Consider the following 16,440-nt stretch of genomic DNA (forward strand, 5'->3'; position numbering starts at 1 on the left):
GCACTCATTTGACTTTTTCTTTTTGATAAAATCTTTCACCTCAGAGTGGGAGTAAAGCGTGAAAGCCACAGATACTCTTGCCACACACACACAGACGCACACACACTCTTAGCGACAGTCCACAGCTCTGTTTGCTCGGTCATGAGGTTATCTTAACAAGGATGTTTGATCTACCACAGTCAATACATGTCTGCAGCAATCTGTGTGTGTGTCGCTGCCAGCAATGGAACATGTCAGCCACCAACAAATGTGTTTATGCATGGAAATCATACACCTCCAGCCAAATACATGATCATTTCCATGTTTACAAATGTATGGATGTTGCAACGCGCTGAGCGGTTCATATTCATGTTTAGGAGAAACGGATACGTCGTTGCAGCAACTGCATTTGAGAAATAGCAGAATTTCCCCAAGGAGTGCTAAAGTTACACATTTATTTAAGCTCAAAACATGCAATGTGTGCATATATAAAATAATAACAAAGTATTATCTTTGTAATGATGCATACATCGATCTCCTCTTTGGTTTCTTCAGACATAAACAGAAATTCGATGTTCTGTTTTTGAAATTGCAGTGTGAAAGTGTTTTTTTTGGCTCCTTCTTGATTTTCTTTTTTAATGCTCGTCACACTGAAGCGTTTCAGAAGATCAAACCAACTTAAATAGTCAAAGAAAACACAAAATGCAGTTTTTAAGTGGAGGTGTTCATTATTAAAGGAGGAAAAAAACGATTTTTAGTAAGAAAGGAAACCTTTTCACACCATTATTCTTTAGATCAGAGTGTGTTAAACTAAATATGCAACTCTGAAAATCATTTGCTGCCTCTTACACCATAAAAGCAGTCGTTACAAATTACCCACAGACCCGGATGTCTAAAAATAATGACTCTGCTGATGGATTGAAATTGAATTTGGGGTTTTGTGGCTTTCATACGAGAAAAGATCAGTAGCTAAATGTCGCCTTAGCTTGAAACCTCTCTAAAAATCCATGACTCTGGCAGCCGAGGGATGAAATATCTACTGCACATGCAGAGAAAACCTGTATCTTCTTAGTAAAGTCGGTCTGAATTTGGACTGGTTTTGAATTTCCCTCCATCTGAAAATGAGCAGAATTTCTTTATTTCCTGACTTCGCTCTGTCTTCGAATGGAGACCGTTTGAGACTTTGATCTGAAACCGAAGGAGGTCTATTTGAGTCAGTGTGCTATTTGTGGATCAGCCTGTACCTGTGCAGCTACGCTCGTCATTCTGGTTACAGAAAGAAATCTCATTCGGCCTCAACAAAACCACTCAGTCTCAAGTCTGCAAACATTTGTGTGCTGCTTGTTATTTAGTTAGTTTATCAATCAACACAAGTGACATTTCCCTCATAAAAAGCCTTTCACAACACTTTATATGTTTGCGGGCTATAATGGGTGGAAAAGTAAAAATACAATTTAATGAGGTTTATAAAGCTGAGAATCAAACAGCCTTTGACAGCTGTTATATCTTTCTGGATTTGAGTCTCGCAGTGGGAGCTCCGACTGTATCTGCTCAGACAGCTGCTTTAATATTTTGTTTGTGCCTCCACTATAGGATGTGATGTGATTACCAACAGGAGTCTGTGTCACCAAATATTAGACGCTTCTTTTCATGTTTTTGTTATCAGACATCAGAGTTTTCTTGTATTTATAGGAACAGAACTCCCAACTTGCCATTGTTGCTGTTTTTCTTATGAGTGCTGCCATTAGCGATGCAAGATGGCTGAACAGACGATGTGAAGCAGCTCAGCTTTACAGCGCCACGTTGTGTTAAGGTCACAGGAAAAGTCTGGGCTGGTGTGTTTCAGCAAAACGCTGAGGCAGAAAGATCTTGGGAGAAGCACCTTCTGTGGCCCATCAATCTGAAAAAAGTCATTTCCAAACTATTTAAGGTGAAAAAGATCTGTGGTAGGTCAATAATTTGTGATTCAAACCTTTCTATATTCGTCTCAGGTCCAGTAGGTCGACTTCACAACAGTCACATTGTGAAGTGTCTGTCACAAATTAACCTGAATAAATTAACCATTCAGGTAACAAAGTTGGTGGTTAACATCAGTCCAGCAGCTTCTTCCCCTGTACATTAAATAAAATAGAAAAATACTAGAAACATTTTTCAGAAATTTAAACAAAGATTGGCAAAGTCAACGTGCTAAACAGGGCTAATAAATAAATAAATAAATAACTAAAAGGATTATTTTAGGGAAAAGGCAGTGCCCCCCACCAGCGGGGGGAAGTGCTGATATTAATGCACTTCCTTTTGATTGTTACAATTGCAAAAGTGAAAATCAGATGTTTACTTCTTGGCACTTCGTTAAGAAAAAAAAACGAGCTCGTCTCTTAGAAAACATAAGATTTCCTCTTTTTTTTCCTCTTTTAAAAGTGAAAATGTTCTCTTTGTCATTTGTGTCAAATATATTATAAAACATTCAACTCAAAAAGAAAAATCAGATGTTTACTTTGTGGCTATTGGTTACCAGTAAACACGCTCGTCTCTTAGCAACAGATTAACAACAAATTATTATTGTTCCAAAAACATAAAATTTCCTCTGTTTTTTTAAAGCGCTATTTATCTTATACTATTTAACAAGAATTGTGCAGTTGGTGAATTTGGCAGAAAAATGAAAATGGTTTTTTTTGTCATTGGTATGTTAAAAACACACATTCCACACAAAAAGTAAAAATCTGATTTTTACTTCGTGGCAGTTCATCACCAGAAAAAAACCCTCATCTCTTAATACCAAATTAATAACAAGTAATTTTATCGTTTATTAAATATAAGCTCTTTTGAAATACTGCTTATCTGCTTAGACACAAGAAATGTACAGTTGGAAGATTTTGCAATAGTAAAAATCAGATGTTTACTTCGTTGGTTACCAGAAAACGGGCTCATCTCTTAGCAACAGATTAACAACAAACATTGTTATTGTTCAAAAATATAAGATTCCCTTTGCTCTTTTGAAATACTACTTATCTTATACTACTTAACAAGTAGAATTTGTCAGAAAAGTGAAAATGTTCTCTTTGTCATTTGTGTCAAATATATTATAAAACATTCAACTCAAAAATAAAAATCAGATGTTTACTTCGTGACTGTTGGTGACCAGTAAACACGTTCGTCTCTTAGCAACAGATTAACAACAAATTATTATTGTTCCAAAAACATAAGATTTCCTCTGCTCTTTTGAAGCGCTATTTATCTTATACTATTTAACAAGAATTGTGCAGTTGGTGAATTTGGCAGAAAAAAAAAATAAAAATTTTTTGTCATTGGTATGTTAAAAACACACATTCCACACAAAAGTAAAACTCTGATTTATTCTTCGTGGCAGTTCATCACCAGGAAAAACCCTCATTGTTGTTCATTTATTATTGTTCAAAAATCTTATGTTTTTTGAACAATAACAATGTTTGTTGTTAATCTGTTGCTAAGAGATGAGCGCGTTTTCTGGTAACCAACGAAGTAAACATCTGATTTTTACTATTGCAAAATCTTCCAACTGTACATTTCTTGTGTCTAAGCAGATGAGCAGTATTTCAAAAGAGCTTATATTTTATAAACATTAATATTACTTGTATTAATTTGGTGTTAAAAGATGAGGATTTTTTTTCTGGTGATGAACTGCCACGAAGTATAAATGATATTTTTATTTTTGTGTTGAATGTCTGTTTTATAAAATATTTACCAACTACAAAAAAACCTTTCTTAGTATAAGAGAAGTAATACTTCAAAAGAGCAGAGGAAATCTTATGTTTTTTGAACAATAACAATGTTTGTTGTTAATCTGTTGCTAAGAGACCAGCGCGTTTACTGGTAACCAACTGCCACAAAGTGAACATCAGATTTTTATTTTTGAGTTGAATGTCTGTTTTATAATATATTTGCCTCGAATGACAAAAAGAACATTCTCACTTTTCTGACAATATCATCAAATGCACAGTTCTTGTTAAGTAATATTTCAAAAGAGCAGAGGGAATTTTATGTTCTTTGAACAATAACAATGTTTGTTGTTAATCTGTTGCTAAGAGATGAGCGCGTTTTCTGGTAACCAACGAAGTAAACATCTGATTTTTACATTTGGAAAATTTTACTGTAAATTTCTTGTGTCTAAGCAGATAAGCAGTATTTCAAAAGAGGTTATGTTTAATAAACGATAACATTACTTGCTATTAATTTGGTATTAAGAGATGAGGGGTTTTTCCTGGTGATGAACTGCCACGAAGAAGAAATCAGATTTTTACTTTTGTGTGGAATGTGTGTTTTTAACATACCAATGACAAAAATTTATTTATTTTTCTGCCAAATTCACCAACTGCACAAATCTTGTTAAATAGTATAAGATAAATAGCGCTTCAAAAGAGCAGAGGAAATCTTATGTTTTTGGAACAATAATAATTTGTTGTTAATCTGTTGCTAAGAGACGAACGCGTTTACTGGTAACCAACTGCCACAAAGTGGCAAAGTGGCATAAATGTTCTCTTTGTCATTCGTGTCAAATATATTATAAAACATTCAACTCAAAAATATAAATCAGATGTTTACTTCGTGGCACTGTCAGTGAGACAAATTACTTACAAGTGGAAAACATTCAGGTCACTACAAATATCCTCATAAGTGGTTCCAGCAAATAATACCCAAGGTCAGACAGGGAAATGCCCCCTGCTGCTTTCAACTTCGCCTATTCTTTGTGTTGCATAATGATCACTTCACCCTTTAGGATGTAAACATTCAGTGCAGCACGACCATAACAGAATGAAGTATTTTTATGAGAGTAAGTTGTTTTCACACCATTAAACCTCCAGAACCTGGAACAGTTTCTTCCCCTTTTTATAGCAGCTAATGTGTAAACAGAATCAGTTTCAACCAAAGCATAAAATGAACATCTTACCAGAAAAATCAATACATCAAGCTTTGTTTTCTGACTGATTGAACTACAACTTCATCATAGAGATGAAGCACACAACATGAGGCAGGAACTGACCTTCCAGCCTTGAAACACGCTACAGTAATGATCGTGCGAAGTGTGGAGTCTGAAAAAGACAGCATTATTGCATCAACTCCGAGACTGTTTCCCTGACATGTGTAATTTAACAAAGACGTGTAATAGAGCGTAATCTGCTCTGGAGATCTCACCAGTGCAGCGTAGGCCGTCTATATTTAATAGCACGTATTAAAAAACAATTTTGGGTGGCTGAAGAGATACGAACACCTGCGATGTGCTGACAGCACTTCCAGGCCGAATTACTGCCTCATAAACAATGGCGGTGGGGTGTTACGGCTCTGCAGGTGAAGCTCTGATGCACCTTACAGCTTCACCAGAATCCAGTAATGATCCGGGCAGCAGGAGAAACGCAAATCAGTCCAGAAGAACCAAGAGAGGCCGGCGAGTAACAATCAGGAGGATGCAATTTCCCAGCATGCACAGCTTGTTTCCTGTCATGCAGAACCTGATTGTACAGACCCACTTGTTACCTTTGAATATCATTGAAAATTGTATTATAAGAATTTGTTATATAGATTAATTACACAAAAATGGATGTTGGAAAGCCTTCATTTCTGCTACTTATGATTTTCCACTGACAGTTTGAGATTTAAAATTAGAATATAATATTAGACCATTAAAAAACATAATACAGAAATGTGGGCTTATTGACAAGTTATTTTTAGGTACTTTTAATCTCACTAAAAGGCTTCATATTACTCAAATATTCAAATTTATTTGCATTAAAAGACAGTTTTCCAGGTCAACATATTATTTTGTATACCCTCTGTAAAAAAGGAAGATTTTAATCAATGTCTCCATGAACACAAGATCCATTTCCAACATTTTCACAAGGTTGAGTTTGTTTAACTTCATAACTTAGATAAAAACTTGGAGCTTTGCTCCAATTAGTTGGAGCAAAAGTTAACAAATCCCAAAATAAACCTCTTTTTATCTAGTATTCTGTGTGAGAATCGTGATTTTTAGGTCTTAAAAGCAAAGTAATGAATAATCTGCTGACTTCTGTCTCTCTTAGAGCCTGGATGCTGAACGATGCTCCACTCGTCTCTTCTGAGGTCCACATAAATGTTTGAGTGCTTTCAGATCTGGAGACTTAGGAACTTGATGCACAATTCAGATCTATTATTATTTTTATTCATACTAATAATTAAATGCCACCAGACTTCCGTGTGGACATTTTGCGACCCACTGACACAAAAGAAGAATGTAGACGTCGCACAGCAACGCATTGTTTACATAAGTAATAACAGATGCCGCGTTTATGGATCAGTTCTGAAGTTGCTGAGCAATTGGAGCCGATCGTCTGTCACATGACGAATAAAGCTAAGAAAAAGAAAATAATTAAAACGTCTGGTCGAGAATTCGGATCAAAACGACATAACTGTTCAGACTGCAAATGATTTAAACTACCGAATATGTACATTATTCCAAATTGATACTCATTAACATTATTTTATCATATTTTCCTATTAGAAACAATATTTTCAGATAAATAAATAATGATTTTAATCATAAATCTCCTAGATTTATGAATATTTTTCTATCTACTTGTGTATATTTGGTGAGTGGTTGCAGATAATAATTACTAAAATGCTTGAAATTGGCTGCAATCTTGATTTAGAGTAGATATTTTTAGCAATTAGGTTTGATGTGAATTCAAGAAAGGAAAGTTGGGTATACTGTTGATTTTGGATTAACTGAAATACTCTTCTCCCTTCAGTGTTGCAGACATTGCAGTCTGTAGTTTTAGTCGATTATTTTTGCAGTTAAAATGAAAAGTTGTCACGATGCAGAAGCTAACAGAAGGCATTATAATCAAACAAACATTAGTGACTTTTTGCCCTTGCCCGGCGACTGCATCCAGGGAAACTTCTTCATCTGAAGCAACATGCATCATCTGTCTTTGACGACGCCGTGTCGCAGCAGCGTTGTGATGAAGTGCTGTAATTTACATTTATTTTTTCTTCTGTAACCACTTGTGCTTCACCTGCTTCCCCTTATGTTGCTGATTTCCCAGGACGGCTTGTGCTCTCAGAGAGGGAACAGCTTTGTTTACCTTTCCCCGTCTAGCTGTGGATGAATGGTACAGTGATGGCTGTAGAGTTTTCCAAGTTGGTGAGGAAAGTTGTCGCAGCGTGACGCGTCCTTTCGGATGCAGTGTGTGCCGCTGCTCTGCAGCTCTTCAAGGCTGAATGTAAGATTATTTATAGGAACGTTGAAGAGAGCCTCTGTTCTCTATTTGAGTTTATTTCATAAATCCAGCAGTGGTGTGTTTTTATAATCTTTTAATGAAGTTCCCAGATTTAATAAGTTTCTTTAAACATACCATGTTTTATATATATATACAGTGCTGTGAAAATGTGAAAATGTTTTTTCTTCTCTCTTTGCTTTTTCACACTTTGATGTTGCAAATCAAACACTTTTTAATATATGTCTGAGATCACTTGAATGAATTAAAAGCAGTTTTTAAATAATCATTTGATTTATTATGGGAAAAATGATAAAAATCACACCACAATCTAAAATAAGTTATTGACATCAGTCAGTCTGGATGGGTTTCATGAAGTCTGTGGGATCCCAGTTAACCGCAGTAATCCACAGGATATGTTCACATGGCTGGTCTTGATGCTCAACTTCAATTTTTGTTTGAATTTTTTATTTTTTATTTTTTATGGTCGATCATGCTACTAAATAAATGCAACCACAATTAGACTTCTCTGTGACAGACTCGGCGCTAAAGCCAGTATTCAAACAGCTGCTCCACTATCTATCCCCAACCAGTGGTGCCTGCAGCTGTACGGCTGTCCGCACTGTGCGTACCTTGAGATTTTAATTTAAGTTAAAAAAATAGTTATTGGACTTTCTAACCGTCTTTGCTATTAACAAAATGGTGGAGAAAAAAGTTATTTTGTGTCCAAACATCCTGTACGTAGCCTACGTCTGTGTGAGTCTGTTGGGGCAGGAACATTTCTGTTCCAGACCTAAATGTTTACCTTTGTGTATGTGGCGGCTTGGCGCTCTTTGTTTAAGCTAAAAATTAATAATGGTGCATTCATCCTAAACACATTTTGAGCGTCAGGCATGTCTGGTTTACATTCAAAGTCTATGTGGAGGCGCGTCGAGGGCCTTTGTGGCGCGTTTTGAGCGTGATTTGAACCGTTTGATGCGTCCAATGCATCCGACGCTGCACATAGACTTTGAATGTAAACCAGACGTGCCTGACGCTCAAAATGCGTTTGGTGTGAATGCACCATCAGAGACGTTTGAACTCATAGTTCTAAGAGCGGTCGAGCGAACCCCACCTGAGCATTTTACCGTGTACTCAGATCTGGTGCTTTTTTCTTTTCGGGTTTTGTGGTTTTGCAAACTGAAGAGCTGATGGGTCACCCGGTTGACCGATCGTGACATCTGCCGCGCCCTTCCTGAGCGTCGCGCTAAAACTGCTGGTTAAACGGTTCGATCTAGCTGAAATGTTTGCCAAAGGAGTAGAAATTAAGCAAACACTGCTGCTGCACCTCCGCCTCCTCTGGAAGTCTCAGGCTGGGAATCTCCATCCTCCTCCTCGATGGTGGTAGTGTGATGATGTGGAGCTTTGCTTCTTTGGGACTTGGACAATGTGAATTAATTCTGCTTTTTCACCAAAGAAACTTGCAGGATAATGTATGTGACCTTAAGCTCCAAAACACTTATGAAACTTAAATCTGTCAGTTTTCCCTTTCTGGTGTTGAGTTGCTGCACAAATTTAACAAACATCTGTGCAATCTGTTTCCACTTATCGTACCCTCAGACGTTTCGTGCTTGAATACTGAGTGTTCAGTTTATGCATGAAAGGGAACTGAGAAGAGAGCCGACGGTCATTCCATCAGAGTTGTTAAAGTCCTCTCCAGAGATGCGAGAACCTGCTGAGAGCTCTCCATCAATCAAGCCTTTATGTTTGAGCTGCTAGTCAGAAGCCTGTCAGAGTAATGGACGCACGGTGGCCCGCTGTTTGCCAAACGGTGCTAAAAAAGCAACCCTGTAGCCTCAGAAAATCGTTTGTCTGACCTGATGCATCAAAGACTGGAATATTAACATGAAGCCAAAGCAACGTGTGTCTGATGCAATCTCTTCCTGTGATGGTGGAAAGCTTCTTAGCAGCAGGAAGAGACGTCAGAGCTGATGCAGCCTGAGTTAGCCTGCAGAGGCTGATGCTAACAGTGATCCTGAACACAGAGCCTACAGAGTTCAATGGTTTGTGACTGATCCCGCAGTAAAAGTCCAGACTGAATGGGATTAAGTTACATTTTATTCTGTTTTCCTTTAGTAAAAGCTAAAAGCTCCACACTACATTTAGTTGGTTAGCATCAGCTAATCTACACGATTCCTAAAATGTTCATTATTGTCTGGCTTTCATGACAGAAATTCTTTTTATTGTCCTACAATGGGGAAATTCAGAGCAACAACAGCAAAGTGATTTTTCTTAAGTAGAGAATAATCTTCTCTGCTCCAACAGAAGGTTGTAGAAAACTCGTGATAGAAATGATGTTGCTTCCATGTCGTTTCCAATGTTGGATGAATGTTTGATTTATAGAGAACATTTACAAAGTCTCCAATCTGCTCGCCTCTTCATCCTCATTATTTAATGGCTTCTTAAAAAGGATTTAAAACCATCCGTCAATCATCTTATCCAACAATCGTCCATCCATCAATCATTTGTCTGTAGGTCCGTCCATCATCTTGTCCATCAGGTGTAATTTTAGGGTGTACAAACCTTGACCTCTCTACCGACCCACTGACTCTCGTCACCGTCCAGTTCTCCCGTGGACTCCGCTTTGCCGCTGCTGCATGACCTGACGTTCACTACAGGTGGCGCTCTCACGCAGCTGCTAACCCAAGTGTGACTTTTCGCTTTCTGATCCCCGATCACCAGCTGTGACTCGGTTCTTGTCTGGACTCACACACACGGACCATATGTCCTCGGACCGCTCTAGGAACTTTCCTTCTCTTTCCAGAAAACTCGTCTCATACACGTCTGCATGCAAGACAAGTAGAGAGTCATAAAGATTTTTTTGTTTTTTTGGCGGGGGTTTGGGGCTAGACTCATTATACCCCGAACACGCTGTTACCATGGTAACAATGCACTTTTATTTTGACACAGAGGTGGAGAATGATGAAGCTGCACAAAAAGACATCTAATGACTATGTTTCTGTGACGCACTGAGATCTGATCCGTGATTTGGCTCCTTTCCTTTTTTTACCCGCTTTCTTTCTTTGCGTTTAATTCCCGCCTGTCTCGGTTCAGTGTCGCAGTCTGAGCCCAAACCTCTCTCTCTCTGTTTCTCTCTCTCTCTCTCCTGTCGCATTGAATCCTCCCCCCGTCTGGCTGTCTGCACACCTTTGTTTTGGCATCTCGGCTTCCCCTCCTTGCTGCGGCGCTTTGATTCAAGTCGGACTCGGGTCACACGTCTACAGACGTACGCACACTTGAAAGCAATAGCATGTTGAAGAACAAGCAGCTCATCATCATCATCTGTGTGTGTCTGTGTGTGTTTGTTGACGTGTGGCCTTTAAGACCACAGAGTCTTGTGTTGCGGAGCTATTTTAGCTCTTAATGAGATGTCTCCTCACACACACAGTTTACTCTGTCGTCCTCCTTCCCGCAGCATTTCTTTGACACCAACATTTATAATCACTTGCGTCTACACAGCTGCTGTAGCCTCAGAACATGTTGACAGGGCCCGGTTCTGGAGGGGCAACAGGAATTGATCCATTTTTTGGAATTGCCTCTCAGCCATCTTTTGACGCATTCATTAGAAATTGAACTTGCCAGCAAGGGCAGCATTGATTTCTCCTGTTAATTGATGTGTACATTGTTAATCTGTTGCTCCTGGTTGCTCATGGCTTACCATGCACCGCTGTGCTGCTGATGGTTATTGATGCAGTCGGATCTGGAGGCGGGAACAACAGCGGCCCGCGAGCCCGGAGGTTAGAGGTCATCCCGTCACCATATCTGGCGGCGACGTCTCTGCTTGGACAGGGTTTGTAATGAAGGCCGGGATGTTTTAGTGCTCCGGGAGCCGGAGAGTGCCGGTTCTCAGACAGGTGGAAAATCGGTCCTGAAAGCAAAGTTTGAAAACCGAGGGATGGAGGAAAGATGGGATGAGGAGCGGATTCTGGTCAGGAGCTGGAGACGGGAGGCGGGAATCCTCTTGAGACGATACTGAAGAAATATCTGGACTTACTACACATTTATTGTCCGTCCATCCATCTGTCTGTCCACCTATCCTTTTATCCATCCATCCATTGGTTTGTCCATCTGTCATCCATCTGTTTTTCCATCCATCCATCCATCCTTCCATCGTTTTATCCATCCATCGATCTGTTTGTCCATAAATCCATCCACCCTTTTGTCCATTCATCCATTCATTCAGCCATCTGCCCTTTTGTGTATCCATCTATCCATTGGTATATCCATCCATTTGAAAAATCATCCATCTTTTTTATCCTTCCTTCCCACCCAGTATTTAAGAAATTGTCCTAAAAGAAGCTAAAGTTCTGGAAGTTGACATAAAAGATGTGGGGAACCTTGATCTCTCTACAAACCCAGAGTTGAAGCTTACAGCGTCACTCCTTCTACCTACAAAATTATTGACTTAATATCGACAATATTGCGTAAATAATTCCTTAATATTGATGAAAAACAAGCTCCTATTCTGGGTACGATTTAGTATTTTGCAGTGTACCATCTTGTTGGCGCCAACCATAACGCTCATTTACATGTCGGATATAAGAGGAGCAGCATTAGGAGGCATTAATGGGTGGATCACATTGTGAATGTGCTGATTGAAAGGAGGCTCTGAGCCTGACTGAGCCGTCCATCCCTTCTGTCTGAGACACTTCCTCCTTGTCTCGTCTCCTTATTCAAGCAGACGGATTACGGCAAAGAAAGCACAGGAAGAAGAGAGGGATTATGAAACCGCAGCAGAGGGATTAAAAGGGGAGCGTTGTACCTCAAACACAGCAGATCCACCATGTGGGAAACTCGTGTTCGGGGTTATAAAGCTAGCGCCTCGGTCAGCTGCCGCACCTCAAGTTCATCACACTCTCACCCAACATCTTAAAGGCACAGAGTTCACTCCACTCTGAATATGTGCTGCTCATTTGGACCGCTGCAGAGCGGAGAAGGGGATAAGCTCAGTGAGAGCCACAAAGAGGACTTGAACTCTGACCCTCGGTTCCAGATCGAAGCTCAGAGATGTGAAGAGTCTGGGATCCAAATCAGAAATGAAGTGTGGCGCCTGGAGAGCCAGCCGGATGAAAACATTTACTTTTCTTGTGATGTTCAGACCCCATCAAAGCACGTCTTTGACCCATTTAGAAGCGCAGCACAACAAAAGAAAGAAAAGCTGGAGAACCGTCAGGTTTGGAGCGAGTGGTGGTCAAAAATCACCGTAAAATGCTGCATTTTTACTGGAGAGATGAGATTTTGAAGATCACTACATTAAGGTTTGGTTTGGTCGTTAACGTGTATATATGGGATGTTGTACGTCCCTTCAAACCATCAGAAAACATAAATGTTTCTTTAATATAGCATTTAAAAAAAAAGTTCCTTATTTCCCTCCTAACTCAACTCCAGTTGACTCCCAACTCGACTTGCCTTCTCCTTTCCTAAATAAGTCACTTTTTCTCCATGAAGTCCATTTTATTTGTTTTACACAATTCAAACATTGTTTTTTATTGCAACTAAACTGCAGTTTTGTATTAATAATAATAAAACAGAGAATGCTTTCAAGTGTGTTTGGCTCAACTTACCTCAAAGCTACAATTTCTTCTGTATTTGTGTCCACACCTAAGATTCAGCAATTTTATCTTCGATTTACACTCCATGTTGTCAAAGCATAGCACAATTCATATTCAACACAAATTTAAAAATATCTGCTTCGGACACAATTCCTATGAAATTTATGGCTAAAATAAAATACAATAAAAATAAAAGACTAGCCACTTTACCCAGGAGGTTTATACATTCACAAACTTCATTAAATGATGATTTCTTCGAGCTATTTGGTCACATGATCAATGTTTTTTACCGTTTCCTGGAAACAAGGGGCTCAACTTACCTCGGTCTCCCCTAAAATTTAAGTTCATTTCTTCCATTTAAATACAATGAGCAGTGAAAAGTAAAAATGTTGGTAAAGGTTTTTAAAAAAAAAAAAAAAAACGAGCTCTAGCTGTTAAAACAGGGCAAAGGTACACACAGTGAAGGCCGGTGGGAATTAAAAACGCAAACTTGCTGTATGCATCCATAAATAGTTGCTTAGGAATGCACCCTGCAGAGAGAAGAGCTTCCAAAGAAGTGCTGACGCTGCACTTGTCTTAACGTGAATCTAATCTTAATTTGCCTCAATCAGGCTTTAATCGGTCAAAGCCTGCAGACTGAAGTCTGCGTCTCCTCGACTTCTTACCTTGGATCAGTTTTACACGCCTGCTTCCAGTCAGCTTTCAGTAATTCCCACCATCACACAGATCCACATGCAAGAGCCTTCAGACGGCTGCATGTGTGTGTTGCTGCTGCACAGCTACACACATCAATTTGTTTTCATTTGTTGATGAGATTTTGTGTCGTTTTTGTTTTGTTTCTTTTTTTTGCAGTGTGGATGTAGAGTTATAAAAAGAGTTAAGTGACACGACTTATAGGCAGTTTTACCTGTTGGCAGCTAAAGTTTTCAGTCCTGTAGTTGAAAGAAATGTGCAGATGTCACTCAGTGAGCTGGCTGCCTGTCATAAATAATCCAACTTTCTAGAAACAAAAAAATCCTGTTGGAGGACAGGAAGGATTCAGGACAGTAGGGAAAGTATTTGGAGACATAAAAACATATTTATGTTGAATGAAATATGACATTTAAGCTCTGTTCAGCTGCTGGGTGAATACCGATTGGGGACAAAATATGAGCACAACATCACTTCCTTTTAAAATGTCTACTTTATGTAACCTGTGTTGGGGAAAGACAGGATTTCTTTGGAGGCGTCCCTCAGGGCTCTTGGCAGACTGTGGTCTGATACTGAAGTGTTTACAGAAACACCTGGAGGAAAAAACCTGGACATCTGGCTTGGTTGTAGTTTTTATAGCAGACATAAACAGACACAGAAGCGACAGCATGTGCTCCTTTGCAGAGTTGTTTTCCACAAACGATACAAAGGACTGACGATAAAAGGCTTTTCATTCTTTTTTGTTGATTTGGAATAGATTAATTTGTTATTGTAGATTAATAGGCCTTCCATTAATGTGATCATCAAAAGTGCATGAATATTCAGTTAAAACAAATTAATGCTTCGACTACAAGGAAGCCACCGGAGGCCTCATTAAGAGAGAATTTAGGACTCTTTTGTTGTTGTAAATGTGTTTCAATCTTTAATGAACGCCAATCATCAGTCAGCTCCTTTCAGTTGGTGGAAGCTACAAGCAGCCACACACACTTTGCAGAAGTATTCACACCCTGTGAACTTTTTCACACTTCAATGTGTGCATATGTGACGGACTAACGCTCACTTCTGAATCAGAAGGAAAATGGATGAATTAGTGGCTTTATCATTTTTTTGCAATGTTTTTGGGGGTATATCTAAAATTTTGACCTGTTATTCTTAACAAAATGCATCATGCTCAATGCTGTTGGTCTGACTGCATCTGCAAAGGTCTACATTCAAGTTCAAACAAAAAGCTGTTTATTAATATTTTAACAGTTTAATGGGTTTTATCAATACATTCTGGTGCAACCGGCCCTTTATGAACATTCAGATTTTTGATTTGGCCCAGAATGAAAGTGAGTTTGACGCCCCTGATCAAGACCAACTGGATTTATGTTGAAGTTAAATGACAGAAAGGCGGACTCTTTACTAACCATGTTATAACAGATTGGTAATGGGTTTCTCTGGTTTTCATTTGGGGTATCAAAGTGAATACAAATAACAATTTTAATATTTTTAGTTGCAAATAGTTTTGAAAACGGTGCATCTTTTCCCCTCCACTTCAAATACGCACTACAAGGTGCTGCAGGTCATTTTTACTTAACTTTATATGTAAAGTGTATTTCTTTGTTTACTTCATCTTCACGAGGATAGCAGTTCAGGAAGGCGTCTGATTTCATTCACGACCTGAGAAGAATCTGCAAGGTTTTATCTCCGTTCATCTAAAACTGGATGAATGCAGGCGATGCTTCAGCAAACTGATTCAATTATTGCTTTGTCCCCCGTTATCAGCCAGGCTGCCCTCTGGCTCTCAATTCAGTTATGCAAATCTGATATCAAAGCCGTCATCTTGCTCATTAAATAAATGGGTCAAAACACATAACGTCAGAAAATAGCGGCTGCGCTTCTATCTGATCCCAATTACACGTCAGGATATTGTTCAACTCTGCCAGCGTTTCCTCTCTGCACAGAGAGGTGAGAGCGCTCCGTTTCCTACTGCAAACATTTGATCAGCTTCGCCACCAATCAAACACTTTGAGCTGATCAATAGTGCCAGTTTAGAGGCAGACTAGACTGATTTAGAGTGGGTAATAAGCACCGTATCAGATGATCTCCAGAATTAGCTTAAAGACAACACGGTGTCAGCAGATCCACATCCGAGCACACAGGGCTTCACTTGTTTGGGAACAGCACCAGGCAAAGGAAATCCTTCAGAGGCGGACAGAGGCTGAATACTGATGAGCAGGGCGGCTGGCCTGGCTCCACGATGGAGGAAACCAGCTCCAGCACGCTGCTTGTAAATCACTACGACAGTAATTCGCCCAAAAGTGCTCGTGGCAGCTTATTTTAATAGTTCAAACACCAAATATACCCTAGTACGCATTAATACACAGAGTAGAAACCGTGTTAGTGGTTTGGCACCAACTTCCTTGGTGCTAATTAGCATCAGGAAAATGATTGGCTGCTTTGCAAACACCAGCCAATCGCGTGTCAACTAGCATTGCATCCATTTCAGCTTCCTAAATGAATATTTTTTAAACATGCTCTGTTGGGGCTGGACAATACGCATTATATCACGATAGAAGCGTTTCATATCAGTCGACATCGATCGTTATCGATAAAGTTTTTGTTTTAAATATCTGCCAAACCGGTGGTGTGACCTTTCCCGTCTGATCCGCAGTTTTTACTCCACTTTGTTTTTAAGCAGTCATGAGGCACAGTGGTGAAACCTTAAACTTCTGCTGCGCCAGTTACTCAACAGGTTGTTGCTAGGTAACCAAAGAGTGAGTTGGTAGATTCCACCAACCTGTTTAGCTAGCAGTGAGAGATTGACCAGCTGCTAAAGCCTTTCCTCTACCTACATCTCCCAGAATGCTGTGCGGTTCTGGATCAGAATATTCTACATATTGAATATTCTAGGACAGGATGGTATATATTGCGATAGACTCCACGTATCTATCGCGATATATATATATATA

General features: G+C 39.3%; 1 long non-coding RNA gene across 1 annotated transcript; it reads right to left on the bottom strand.

Moving 5' to 3' along the window:
* Positions 1-1,548: 1,548 nt before the first annotated feature.
* LOC103480732 (uncharacterized) lies at positions 1,549-2,385 on the bottom strand. The gene is made up of 3 exons (XR_536162.2): positions 2,315-2,385; positions 1,952-2,090; positions 1,549-1,879 (listed from the first exon to the last, which is right to left on the bottom strand). It is a non-coding gene; the product is annotated as an uncharacterized LOC103480732 (long non-coding RNA).
* Between the last annotated feature and the right edge of the window lie 14,055 nt (positions 2,386-16,440).

The sequence above is a fragment of the Poecilia reticulata genome, linkage group LG18 (genome assembly GCF_000633615.1).
Source record: "Poecilia reticulata strain Guanapo linkage group LG18, Guppy_female_1.0+MT, whole genome shotgun sequence".
NCBI lineage: Eukaryota > Metazoa > Chordata > Actinopteri > Cyprinodontiformes > Poeciliidae > Poecilia > Poecilia reticulata.